Here is a 12,174-nt window from a genome sequence, read left to right on the forward strand (position 1 = left end):
CCGACACCGAGACAAATGATCTAGGAAAGACACAGAACCGCCATCACTGGAACCTTTTAAAAATAAGTACGATACCTTTCTGTCAAGAATGGCTTAAGTATTGTTGATAGTGCTTTTGAGTATGGGGACAGACTAAATGACCCCCAAGGTCCCCTCGAGTAGGTCTTCTCATATCCTGCCTTCGGATGCTGTCGCCAGGCTGTGGATTAACCAGGCCAGGGAGGAACAGAGGCTGGAGTGCTCTGGGATTTGTATACCCAGCACTGGTCTCAGCCCTGCGCTCCTGATACAGGGAGCGCTGGGGGGCTTAAAGCAAACACAGCCCTGCTGCTCTGCGTAGGATGCAAACAAGGCCGGCGAGGCTTGTTGCCTCTGCTGCGGTCAGAGTCCTCCTGACTCTCGCTGGGTGCGGGGACGACGCTCGGACGACCCCCTGCCCCAGCTCCCCAGCGGTCCCCGGGCGCAGGCTGCGCAGCACCTCTGGACGAACCCACGGAGCCAGCCAAAATGATGTCATCTCCCCAAATCCACAGAACAAGCCAGCCTGAAGCTGCAGAAATACGCCGGCGCAGCCAGGTTTATTACTCTCCCGGCACGATCCCGCAGAGAGGCCCCGGAGGAGGCTGCTGTGGCACTGTCTGAGCTTTTGCGCTCTCCTCAGTAGGGTACGTCTTGAGCACGGGGCTACAAAACCCCAGAGAGGCTCTGCAGGTTCGCTTCACGTCCTGACGTGTTTGTCGGCTACAGCTGAACGCCGACAGCCAGGCTCCATCTGGCTCTATAAACAAGCCACCAAACCATCCTTGCATCATGCTCTCCGTGACCCCATACCACCCCGGACTCTCACCGATTCATCTAGTATTAGAGCCCTAACCCTACATTTGTCCCATCTTTTAAATCTTGAAAACAACATAAGAGCAAAAATGTTTCTGAAATTAAATAGCGTACCCAGGTAATGACAACTCACATGTGCACAATTTTCTCCTCATGAAAAGAGCCCGATACAAGTATTGGGAGACAGCATGATAATTTGCACGCGTGACAGTTTGGACACACGTGTTAATAGCTGGATACTCCAACCCCTTCTCTTCTCTGCTCCTGGATATTCAGACCTTGCATTGAAGCACGATTTAGGGCAGGAATTAAAAAGTCAAATACTTTCTTAAGCAACTAAATTTATTTAACAAAACAGATTGGGCTAATATCACTAGAAGCCATATGCTGCTTCACCTCATCCTAGTTTTGGGAGGAAGGAGGTTAAATGGTGGGGTTCTGGCAGAACAAGCTGTTTTTAACAGGGCAAACACTTCCGTTTCTCCTATTTTTTTCTCCTATTTTCCAGGATGCCAACTGCTTCATCCCTTGTACTGACAGACGGTTTAGACTGGTTTAAAAAAATCCTTTGGGAATCTCACGGCTTAATTTTCATGAAGAATGATAAAAGTACTTGAGTGCGTGCAAAAACACTCCTCAAAAGTTCTGTTTTGATAACTCTGAAATTAATCCATACTTGGAGATTAATGTATTTTATATAAAAACGCTATTTTCCTAATAGCTGCACTTCTATTGTCTCAGCTTCTCTTGCGAATTTTCCTGCTTGGGCAGCACAATAAAAACCTCTAGTGAAGTGACAGCTGGATCAGCGTCATTTGTTCAGCAGCAAAGACGATAAAGGATTCCTATTTGGACATATCAGCTTTTAAGGCTGCATGGCCCTTATACCCTCTTATACACGACCTGTTTTTCCATTGATTCAGTATTCCTCAGTGCCTGAAGAACGTTATGTAACACGCTCTATATAGACTTACAAAATAATATACACACTTTAGGCTTTTATAGTCAAACCAAAGTCATTTGAAAGCACCCTGATACAAATGCGGGTGGGGGGAATTCCAAATCTGTTCTAATGAAGGGCCAAAATGAAATAAAGTTTGAACTAAAACCCTCTGAAGAAGTACCTGGTTTGGTATAAGATTGTGTTTTACTAGACAAATGGTTGACAGTCCTGCAAATAGTACAGATCAAGAACTCGGAAACGGCAGCTAGACTGCCCTGCCGTGCCAACGAGTGATTAGTTGAGACTGACAGTGAGGATTACAAGACAGTTCAGCTGTTCCCTTGACCTTTTGAGATATACAAGCGATTTGAAGACGTTTGCTAATTATTCTTGTTTTCAGCATCTGCACAAAATTCTGAAAATATTTTAAGCAATTGTTCAGGGATGCTGGGTTGGTTTGTTTTTTCACTGACATAGTTCACAAAGCAGGGTGGAAGTTAAGATTCGAATCACTGCAAAGTATTAAAATGAATGAAATTTAACTCATTTTGTTTTAAAAAGGCTTCACATTTTCTACAATACATTTTGCATTATGGAAAGGACTTAAAGAGATAATGGATTTTCAATGTACAAAAAATATTACTTGATGACATTTTTTAAATAGAAAGTGCACACACATAGGTTGTGGAATCAATTTTTCATCTTAATGTTGGCTTCATGACTGGGGGGGCTGGCAAAAGACTTACAGTTGTTTATTGCTATGTACTGCTGTGATTTTAGGAGGTTTGTAAAATAACATTATGTTGGCCTTACAAACTAGATTTTTATGCTGTCTCCATGTATGTATTTTTAATGCAATCTATGTTATCACATGTAAAACGCTTCTAAAAAAAAGCTTAAGATCTAAAACTGCCACAAAGAATAGAGAATTAACTTTGTTCAGCAGACTCATTTCTGACATTTCTGATTCTTTCACTCAGTCAAATATATTAAGTGCATATTAATGAATCCCAGGGAGGCAGATTTTTAGAGACAGGGAGACATATGCAACACTTTCCTGTGGAAATCTTTGTGTCCGAGGATCTTGAATTGGCCCTGCAAGTCTCTCAGTATGTAAAAGTCTGATAAAGGACTTAAAAAAATTACTGTGCTTCATTAACCATATGAGTAGCCCTACCGAATTAAAATGCTAAGGAAAATGTACGATGAAATCCTGGATGTGGACTGTATGGGTAAAGATGAGGTAAAAATTGATGAATGCTGCATTAAAATATTTAGTTTGTATTCAATTACACTCATTGCATCTCACGAGGAAGTAAATGAACTGAATTCCTCAGAGGATGGCTCAAGATTTTCATGTGGTTATTTATCTGAGGTTACTTTTAATTGAGTTTAATTAAATTTGGTTAAAGTTCCTCAATAATTAGTGCTTTTACTTTATTTCACTTTTTTAAAACAACTGCTTATCCCCCAGGGTCATTTAAGCAAAGAGGGCACACGAGTATTTCTCGTTTACATGAAATCTTGAGCCATGCATAGATTTTCTAGTGCTCATTTCTAGTGTTTAGGCAATACAAATGATCAATATTAATAAAGATAAAAACAATAAAAACAATATGTTTACATTTGGCAGGAACTGATTGTACTTTACCGCAGAATTTAATAATACCGAGCACCATTTCCAACACCAGATGAGATGGCAACGCTCCTGCAGAGCTAATCCTGCTATTCATTTGATATCCAATGTTTGCTTCCTGTCCAAATGACACCTGTGTGTTTCTCCTGCGCCAATATGTGTTTGCGTACACAAGAATCTATTTCAAGGTTTCCCCAGCAGGCATTTCGTATGTTTATACAATTTAAGAATAAGCTGATTTCATCAGAAAAATGTAAGATTTCTAGAATCCCCAGAGAAAAACAGATCAATCTACTAAGACATTACACTTCTTGGAAAGAGAATATAAGAAGTTTATGATCTGGCCAATAAGTCCAGTAAAGAAAAACGTTTCTGTGAGAGTGGGGAGAAAATTAAGAATTGGATACTGAAGGAGTGAGAGACTCCAAACATCAGCTACCTGAAAATACTAAAATTAATGTAGTTGCGTCACAACTATTGGTAAAAAAACAGAAAGGAAGAAAATCGTAGATTAAAAACTGGGAAAAAGAGAAGACTTTTATCAAATCTAAGGTCAAGGTGTCCTGTCATGCATGTCACGCAGAAAGGGTCTTTTTCCTTCCTGTCCCACCTTGCCTGAATTACAGAGACTGCCCAGCTCTCCCTGTAAGCCCCAGCGTTCGTCCTCCTGGGGAAGCTGGAAAGTGATGCACTGCTTTCCTTCCCAACAGAAAGGAAACACACGTCTCTTGCATACCAATAAATAGAAGAAATTAACCTCTAAGAGTTGTCCACAAGGCAATACAGCTGTGAGCCATTATTTCTTGTGATGGTGCCAAGGCTGGTTTGCGGTTTTGTTTGGTTGGGGTTTTTTTCCCCTCTCCATTGTCCCTTAACATGCATCTTGCTAGGCTGTGATGGTGACTGGGATCTGCTGATTCAGCACGGCAGGCTGAGATTTCTAGTTGCATCCTCCAATGGAGGGAAAATTTCTCTATATGCAGAGAAACGCGTACAAAAGCAGAAGACAAACCCTGCACATGATTCTGAAGATAATAATAAACTGGTATATGATTTTGGCTGATTTGCAAATATAGGCAATGGGGGATAGGAATTACCCTTGGGTAAGATAGGAAAAAGAACAACCAACAAAACCAATTTATGGAAAAAGTTAAAAGCTGGATGAAAAACTTGAGCTGTTTATACATGCAAATACCGAACAATTAACAAAATTGTTAACATGACCTTAGAGCTATATTAGAAAGGTGGTATTTCTTATTTTCCCCTGGATGCAGGGGAATGCTTGAATGTCTGCTGGATGCTATTAGGGTAAAATTCCCTTTAGTAGCTTAGATGTCATGTGAGAAGCAATGAAATCACAAACTGATCTAAGGAAAGCTGAGAACTGCAACCACAAGATGATACTGCCCATAATAACAAAATTTGGAAATGTTTTGAAGGAGCAATGTCTTAATTACATGTTATTACAAGATTTTTTTAATCCAAGAGGTTCCATAATACCTGTAAAAAGTGCTGGGGAATTGGGACAGACAACATATCTTTATAACTTGTCATTGTACCTGAGTCCAGCTGAAACCCAGCAGACAGCCTATTGCAGCTCTTTTGCTCCAGCAGAACTTGCATCAGGGGTAGGGAACTTGCAAGGAGGAGGATTGGACTGACCGAAATCAACAGAAATACTTTTTTTAAAAAATGTACACCAGTACAAACTACAAACTGGACAGAAATTCACGTTAGCTGGTATTAAATTCAGCACTTTCACTCCTAACAAACAAAGAGAAGTTTGTTGCCAGGTGCTTTATATTCTTTTATATCTATCTATCTATCTATCTCCTTTTTAATATAATCTTTATATATATTCTTTATATATGTGGATGAAATTTTTACTTATTTTCACTTCCTTCCACAGATATCTGCACTAACGGCTGGTCAAATCTTTCCCACTGTGACTTATCACTACAGACTTGCTCAATGTGATGAAATGTCAAGAGACATATTTTGAGTCACATCTTCATAGGCAGTAACCTGAGAGAAGATGAGAACAGCACAGCATTTCAGATCCCAAGCAATAGATCTGGACAAGGCGGGGGCTAAGTTATTTGTTTGGGGTGGGTTTTTTTCCCCTCAGACTGATTTTTATGGAGTTTTTTTATCTAAACATCACATGGGCCTTTGCTGCTGTAGTGAAGACTTTTACAGCTCTCTGGCGAATCCAGCATTGATGAGCATGTTGGCATTTGCATTTCCACGTCTGACTGTGACCTGCTGTCCATTCAATCCGTACACATGTATTTGTTCAGATTCACATACAAGGAGCATAAGATTTGCTGGTTATGCACAAAACAGTACCATGAGCACAAGTGAGTACGACCTCAACAGGGAGGCTTAGCACAGAAACAAGATAAGCAACCATCCTCATGGGAGCTGTGGATCAGCTGTATCTCCTCTCCAACTATACGGATACCCTTCCTGATTTAAACCTCCAACTTCAGTCCCTGTTGACCAAGCAATGCAGCACATCGTAGGAATGATAAGGAAACAACCGAGTGGTGAACCCCAGGAAATACAGTCTCTTGTAAGGAAACTAAGTCATGAGAGATCAGCAGGCACCCCAGCCACAGCCCTGAGCAGCAGCAGCAGCACATTAACACCACCAACAGCGTCACGCAAGTGGCTTGGGAAGACCAAATTTCAGGGGACCGAGCCCTGTTTCTCTATTTTTCCTGTTCATTAACTTGTTGCATGAGTAAGGGGAAGGCTAACCCAGCCAAACCTCCACTGAGCAGTATTAAGCAATGTAATCAATTATTTCACTTTGTCTTCAATCTAGAGTTTCGCTTTGGGGATTTTAACAGAAGCTACCTCAACCAAGAAGGCTTTTCCTTTCCAACCCCACCAAAACTGCAAAGAACTGTACACTTGAATACAGACATCATGCCTGCAGCTTCACACTGAACTCTGGGATGTTAAAACCTCTTACCTCAGGCTACTTTGTTCTCCCTTTGTAATCCACATAAGGAAATAGAATTTGAAAAAAGGTTTGTTACATTCATGTAAACAGTAAATGATTGTCAGGTGTTGACATTAGTGGTTTTTGCAACTGGGTAGTAAGAACCACATGTGATATAGGGCCTGAAGAGTAACAAGGGAGAAGATCCAAGAATGCTCAGAAATTGCTAGTGAAGGTGTCAACAGGAGACTCTGAAAATTTTTAACCAGTTCAACAAGGGTACACATGGGGGATGCACCCAACCTGGGCAATGCTGCTGATTTGCTCTGAATTACAGGGCAGACTGTATGAAGATGGCTTTGGAAAGGGACAGAAGAATTGCAATTAAGTCATTCCTGCAAGAAGAACTGACTGTCTCAGCAGAGATCTAAGGAGAAAGAGTCAAAAAAAAAAAAAAAAAAAAAATCCAAACCAAGCCAGGTGGGGGATTCCTGCAGATCTACAGCCAAAACAAGACAGAGATCTGGGAGCAACTGAGAGAAGCACTGCCATTTCTCACTCGCTTGGTGGGTTTCTGACTGAGTCGAAGCTCTCTTTCCCAAAGGATGTTTCATTTCCTCAAGCAATGTAATGGTTTGAGACCACAGTCCAGGTACTTGATCTCACGAAGAAGCTCTTTCTATTCATATACCTGCCTTTAAAAACAGGACACTTGAGATTTCTTTACAAACTGCATACAAAAACAATTTCTTTACAAACTGCATACAAAAATGATTTCACCATACAGAGATAGACAAAGATAAATATTTCACATTTAGCCCTGGACTAACTCTAATCTACGTAACAAAAAAAAAAAAAAAAAAATGAAGCCAGGATCCCATAAATTCATTAAATCCTCTTTACATATCACAGGCTCACTATTCTGTTTGCTCAGGGAACAGATCCTGTAATCTATTAACCCAGGACACAGAAGGATTTTGTTCTGAGAAACAAGGTATTTTTAACTTGCCTAAGTCACACCCCTATGTGATCATCCCTGTAGTAAAGACTACATCTGCACCGGGAATTTTCTCTCAAAATACATTTGCTAAAATGCAGCAGCAGTTTTGCACTTTTCTGAAAGAGTGGAAAAATGATTCTGTGTGGATCAGTAATGAGAGCAGTAATTGCCACAGGGCTGACAATAATTTATGCAGAAGTTCTCAATTGCTCCTAATGGCCTGTCAGATGGTGAAAGGGAATGCAAAGCAGATCATAAAAACAACTCTAGCATAGCTTTTGAGAACAAAATTCTTGAAGCTTCCACTCTTGCTAAGAAATATGAAAAACCAGAAACTGAAGTGGCTTCTGGAGAAGCAATAAAACTATGCTATTATCTAGTAATTCCTGTAGACTAGATTTTGTGACTGCAGCAGAAAATGAAATCGTGTTTTCCAAGTTTCACCCATATCTTAAATGAAGAATTGTAGTAGAACAAAAACTTCACGTCCTGTCAACAATAGAGGTTACTACTTCTTCCAGTTCAGATTGGTTGAGAAATGTCACTACTGATAGTTCAAAACCACAGAAACACCGACTGTTTCCAGTGGCGTAAACCAAATGCAACTCAGTAGACAATAATCTACTTACTTTTCTCAAGATAAACCATGACACTGCGTTACAGATGTTTGGAAACGCAATTATGCTACAGTCAAAGGACTTAAATTTGGCAATGTATGTATCAACATTCATAGCTTAAAATGGGAAATACTAGCCAATCTAGAAACACACATAGAAAATGAACTTTTGAGCTTGTAACTGCCTACACAGCAAGATGCACTAACATTCATACATTAGGCTATACCCTTAGGCAAGGTTCCTGAGGCAATTCATGCACTCTAGTATTTTTTAGATGTGTGGATTTTATCATGCATTCTTCCTTCAAAAGTCTCAGGGGGGAAATATTTTGCACTTAAACTGCACAAAACAGTTAAATGCTAACTCTGTCACACCATCAAAAATTACAGTAGATTTCAAGGGTCCAAAAAGAAAAGAGTTATATCAACTCTAAAAAAAATAAAGCTGAGTTCAACTTATTATATTAATTAATAAGGAAGGTCATTGGTAGATAAAAGTTTAGGATATGCGAAAGGCAGATATAAATATGTTAGATATAAAGGCAGTGTATATGTAGACTCGATTAAAAAAATATGCAGGGTGGTGTTTTACTGACACTGTGTCTTGAAGTCTCTTATTTTCATGTTATTATCCCTTATTCCTACAAAGAAAGGCTGTCACTTTTAGATGGTCACAACTTTTCAAGTTAGTCCTAAGTAATAAGCAAATGAAATATTGCAAGACAGTATTGTATCAATCAAAAATGTTGAAAGAAAACCATTGGCCACTTTTAAACATTCTGTAAAATTTTACTTGCATTATTCCTTTCTTCTTTGAGCTTTCACGTACAGTTACTGTTTTCAAAAAAATGCTGACTATCAAAATGTCCAGCGCAAAATTCAATTCTTCCCTCTGCTCTTACACTCACTCCCCATCACCAGGGAGCCTGGACGTCTGGGTTTACTGTGCGATACGAGTCAGCACAGCACAAGCACTCCTTACGACTGGGTAATAGCCACAAGGCTCCACTCCCAATAAAAACTGAAGAGGCTAAATCAAATCACAGCCTTGCTTTCCACTGGCTTTTTCAGATGCTCTTCCACTCCCTTCGTAGCTGCTAATGAACTTGCACTACACCCCTGCCATCTCTTATTCAGGTCTCTTTGTGTATTTGACAATAATAGAAAATAACAGATATCCAACTCTCATTGTAGACTCCAGCCTGTCCAAATCCTTCTCTGATATTTCCCAAGATATACCATCTTTTATGGCTTCAGCTACAACTCCCTGGCCTGACTTCTCATTCAAGTTGCTCCTGAAGACAGACCAAGGTCTTTCTGAGCAAAGGGGGGGAAAAAAAGCATTTGGCTAATGCTAATGCTTCTGCCATTGACAAAATCACTTCTGTGGAAATACCCACTTTCACGTAGTTCTGTCTCCAACAGAAAGGCTCATGCTCTGTTCACCATCCTGTCCTTGTGACAGATCTCAAAGACATCGAAAAAGCATAAGATGATCGCAGGCACTTTTAGCCATGATCAAAGAATCAGCACAAATCTGTGCAACGTGAGGCCAGGTCACAGTACAAGCTTCACTGTGATAAGAAAAATACAGTTCGCTACGTACGCCATGGACCTGCGTGGAAATTGGCTATTCCTTATCATCTCCCCTTGCCATCCCACTTACCAACAGTGTCTCACACCTGCCTGGTCATAAAGGTTTTGCTTTTTCTCTTTTTTTTTTTCTTTAAGTCTTTTGCATTGCAATAGTACTGAATTTATGTTTACAATTGTTTTAGACTCTGAAAGGTCCGTGTGCATGATAGTAAGTTGATGAGTTCAGATAATTAGCAGTGATGATCAGGCAAATCAGTGTGGGAAGGAGAACAGTCTTGTTGACTCATTTTCAAAATGAAAATGCATTTCATTTTGAAAAACAGAAGAAAAAAAATCAGAACTCAAAAGAGGAGGCTGTCACATACTATAAACCAACCACGCAGCAAAAAGTAGTGTCCTGTTACACAAAAGAGACTTTTTGTTGAGCTGTAGACAAACCTGACTGTCATAAGCTTTATATTTCACATTGCCATCGACCAGCAAAATCAAATACCAACAACTTTTAGGGACAGAAATAAAAAAAAAGAAAAAAATATTGAAGAATGCATCATCTAGGAAGAGAAATTCTTTCCAGCGAAGCTGACCATTAGCCAGCCAGCCCACAGACCAAGCCTCAGCAGCGGCGAGCGGGCACCGCAGCCCCTCCACGCCGCTTCCATGAAGAGATCCAGGGGAGATCTGAGCACCAGGGACGGGCACTGCCTCTCACCAACTCCCCACGAGGGCATCGCCCAGCGGGGTGGACAGTACACCTACTAAGTTCATCCAGAAACTGTCTGAGAAACTTTTAAAGTAGGCCGTGGAGGAGTTGGGCAAGTTCAAGAGTAGACAGCAAGAAATGCCAGCTCCACTTCCTCACACTGGGCTGTGTTTTCAGAAGAAAATACATTCCTTTCAAGGAAAAACATAGAACTTGCAAACAAACGTACATTTCAATGAATAGTTTTCATTCTGGGAAAAGGAAAATACCAGTTTTCACGCTTCCCAACGGCGAATTTGCCACTTATCCCAGCCACTGGGTAGGGATTCCCTATTACATCCCATAGACAACGTTACCCTCTCACCTCAAGAAAATGAGGTCAGGCATAATGCAGACTGCTGCCAGGACACTGCATGCTATTTGATACTTTTTTCCATATTCTCTGTTACAACAGCAATGCACAGATGGACCAATCTAAAGCAACGTGTAATGAATATGAGATTTAGAGAGGAAAGCAGACATTTCACAAGGCAGCATGCGAGCTGCTGCCCTTTCAAAGAACTACACTCTCCTCAGATAGGCCCACGTTTGGTCTGAATCCAGGTTCATGTTCAACTGAAGAAAGAGTTTAAATTGTTCAATAAATTGGCTTAAATTTAGGCAAAATGGCATATTTTGTTTCTTCATAAAAAGTTCACTTGAATTTTACTCAACATTAGTCTACATATAGTTTTATTTTATAATTGGTTACCAAAGATTATGCAAAACCATAAATCAATTTCAAGTATGACTACACCCTACATGGCAAAATCAAGATCAATACGTCGGTTTTTCGGTGTTCAGGACTCTTTAAAAAGGACATCTACCAATAAACTATAGGTATTCTTGGCAGCAGTTTATAATATACGAATTTTAAAATGAAAGAGAATCTCCCACATTTATACAACGGCTCAAAGAAAGACTTCAAAAAAATGTAAAAGACCTTTACAATGTGTTCAAAAAGTTGGACTAAAAGATATTCACTCACTTGATTTATTCTCCCTCTGTAAAACATGGAAAAACCTTCCAGGGAAACAATTCTAAAAACATAGGGAAAACAGTGACCATTGAATAAAACACTGTACTGTGGGAAAACACAAACACTTTTTCCCAGGCTGTGCTGCTGAGCTTTTCAGACTATCTCAGAATGTCAGATGTGTCATACCTTCCCATGGGAAAAGAAACATTTTAAATGCAGTACCAAAATAATAAGAATTTTTTAAAAAAATATTAAAAATTGCCTGATGACACATCTCCCCTCTTCCTAAAAGCTGTAACAATCCTATTTTCAAAATTCCTTTCCCACCAAATAAATTAAAAAATAAGAGAGTAGTCTGCACATTTATGGCTAAGAAAAAAGTTTGCAGAACTAAATTCTAATTTTGTAAAGCATCGTTCATGTTTTACAATGTCCCCAAGGTATTCTTCTATGTCCAGTTATATGAGGTAATAACAATAAATAATGTTTTCTTCAGTTAAAAAACCAAATTACTTCTTTATCTTTTCATGCCTAAATCATACACCTGCTGAATCAAGTCACATATTCAAAATTCAGTGAGGAATCAACACAAGATCCTGATTATATATAAAGGATTAAAGAAGCATAAATATGACACAAGAGCTATGCATAGCTACGTGCTTATTCTGCTTGTGAATGGAAAAGGAAGAAGGAAGGGTCGTCAAGGAAAGTAGCCAAAGGAAACTGAAGCGAATGTAAAAAGCATTGCAAGGCTATATTTAGAGGAAGACATTCTTCATACATTTGCCAAGCTATTCACGTCATTTCACACAGCATGTTTTATCCAGCTTTATAAGTCTATGAGAGAGCAAGGGAAAAAAAATAAATCTGGATCAGTTGCC

At 39.7% G+C, this 12,174-nt stretch overlaps 1 protein-coding gene across 18 annotated transcripts in view; it reads right to left on the bottom strand.

Moving 5' to 3' along the window:
- ATP2B2 (ATPase plasma membrane Ca2+ transporting 2) overlaps positions 1 to 12,174 on the bottom strand; it is a 439,575-nt gene that overhangs the window by 121,823 nt on the left and 305,578 nt on the right. The gene's annotated exons all lie outside the window — the stretch shown is intronic.

This window comes from Accipiter gentilis, chromosome 23 (genome assembly GCF_929443795.1).
Source record: "Accipiter gentilis chromosome 23, bAccGen1.1, whole genome shotgun sequence".
Lineage (NCBI taxonomy): Eukaryota > Metazoa > Chordata > Aves > Accipitriformes > Accipitridae > Astur > Astur gentilis.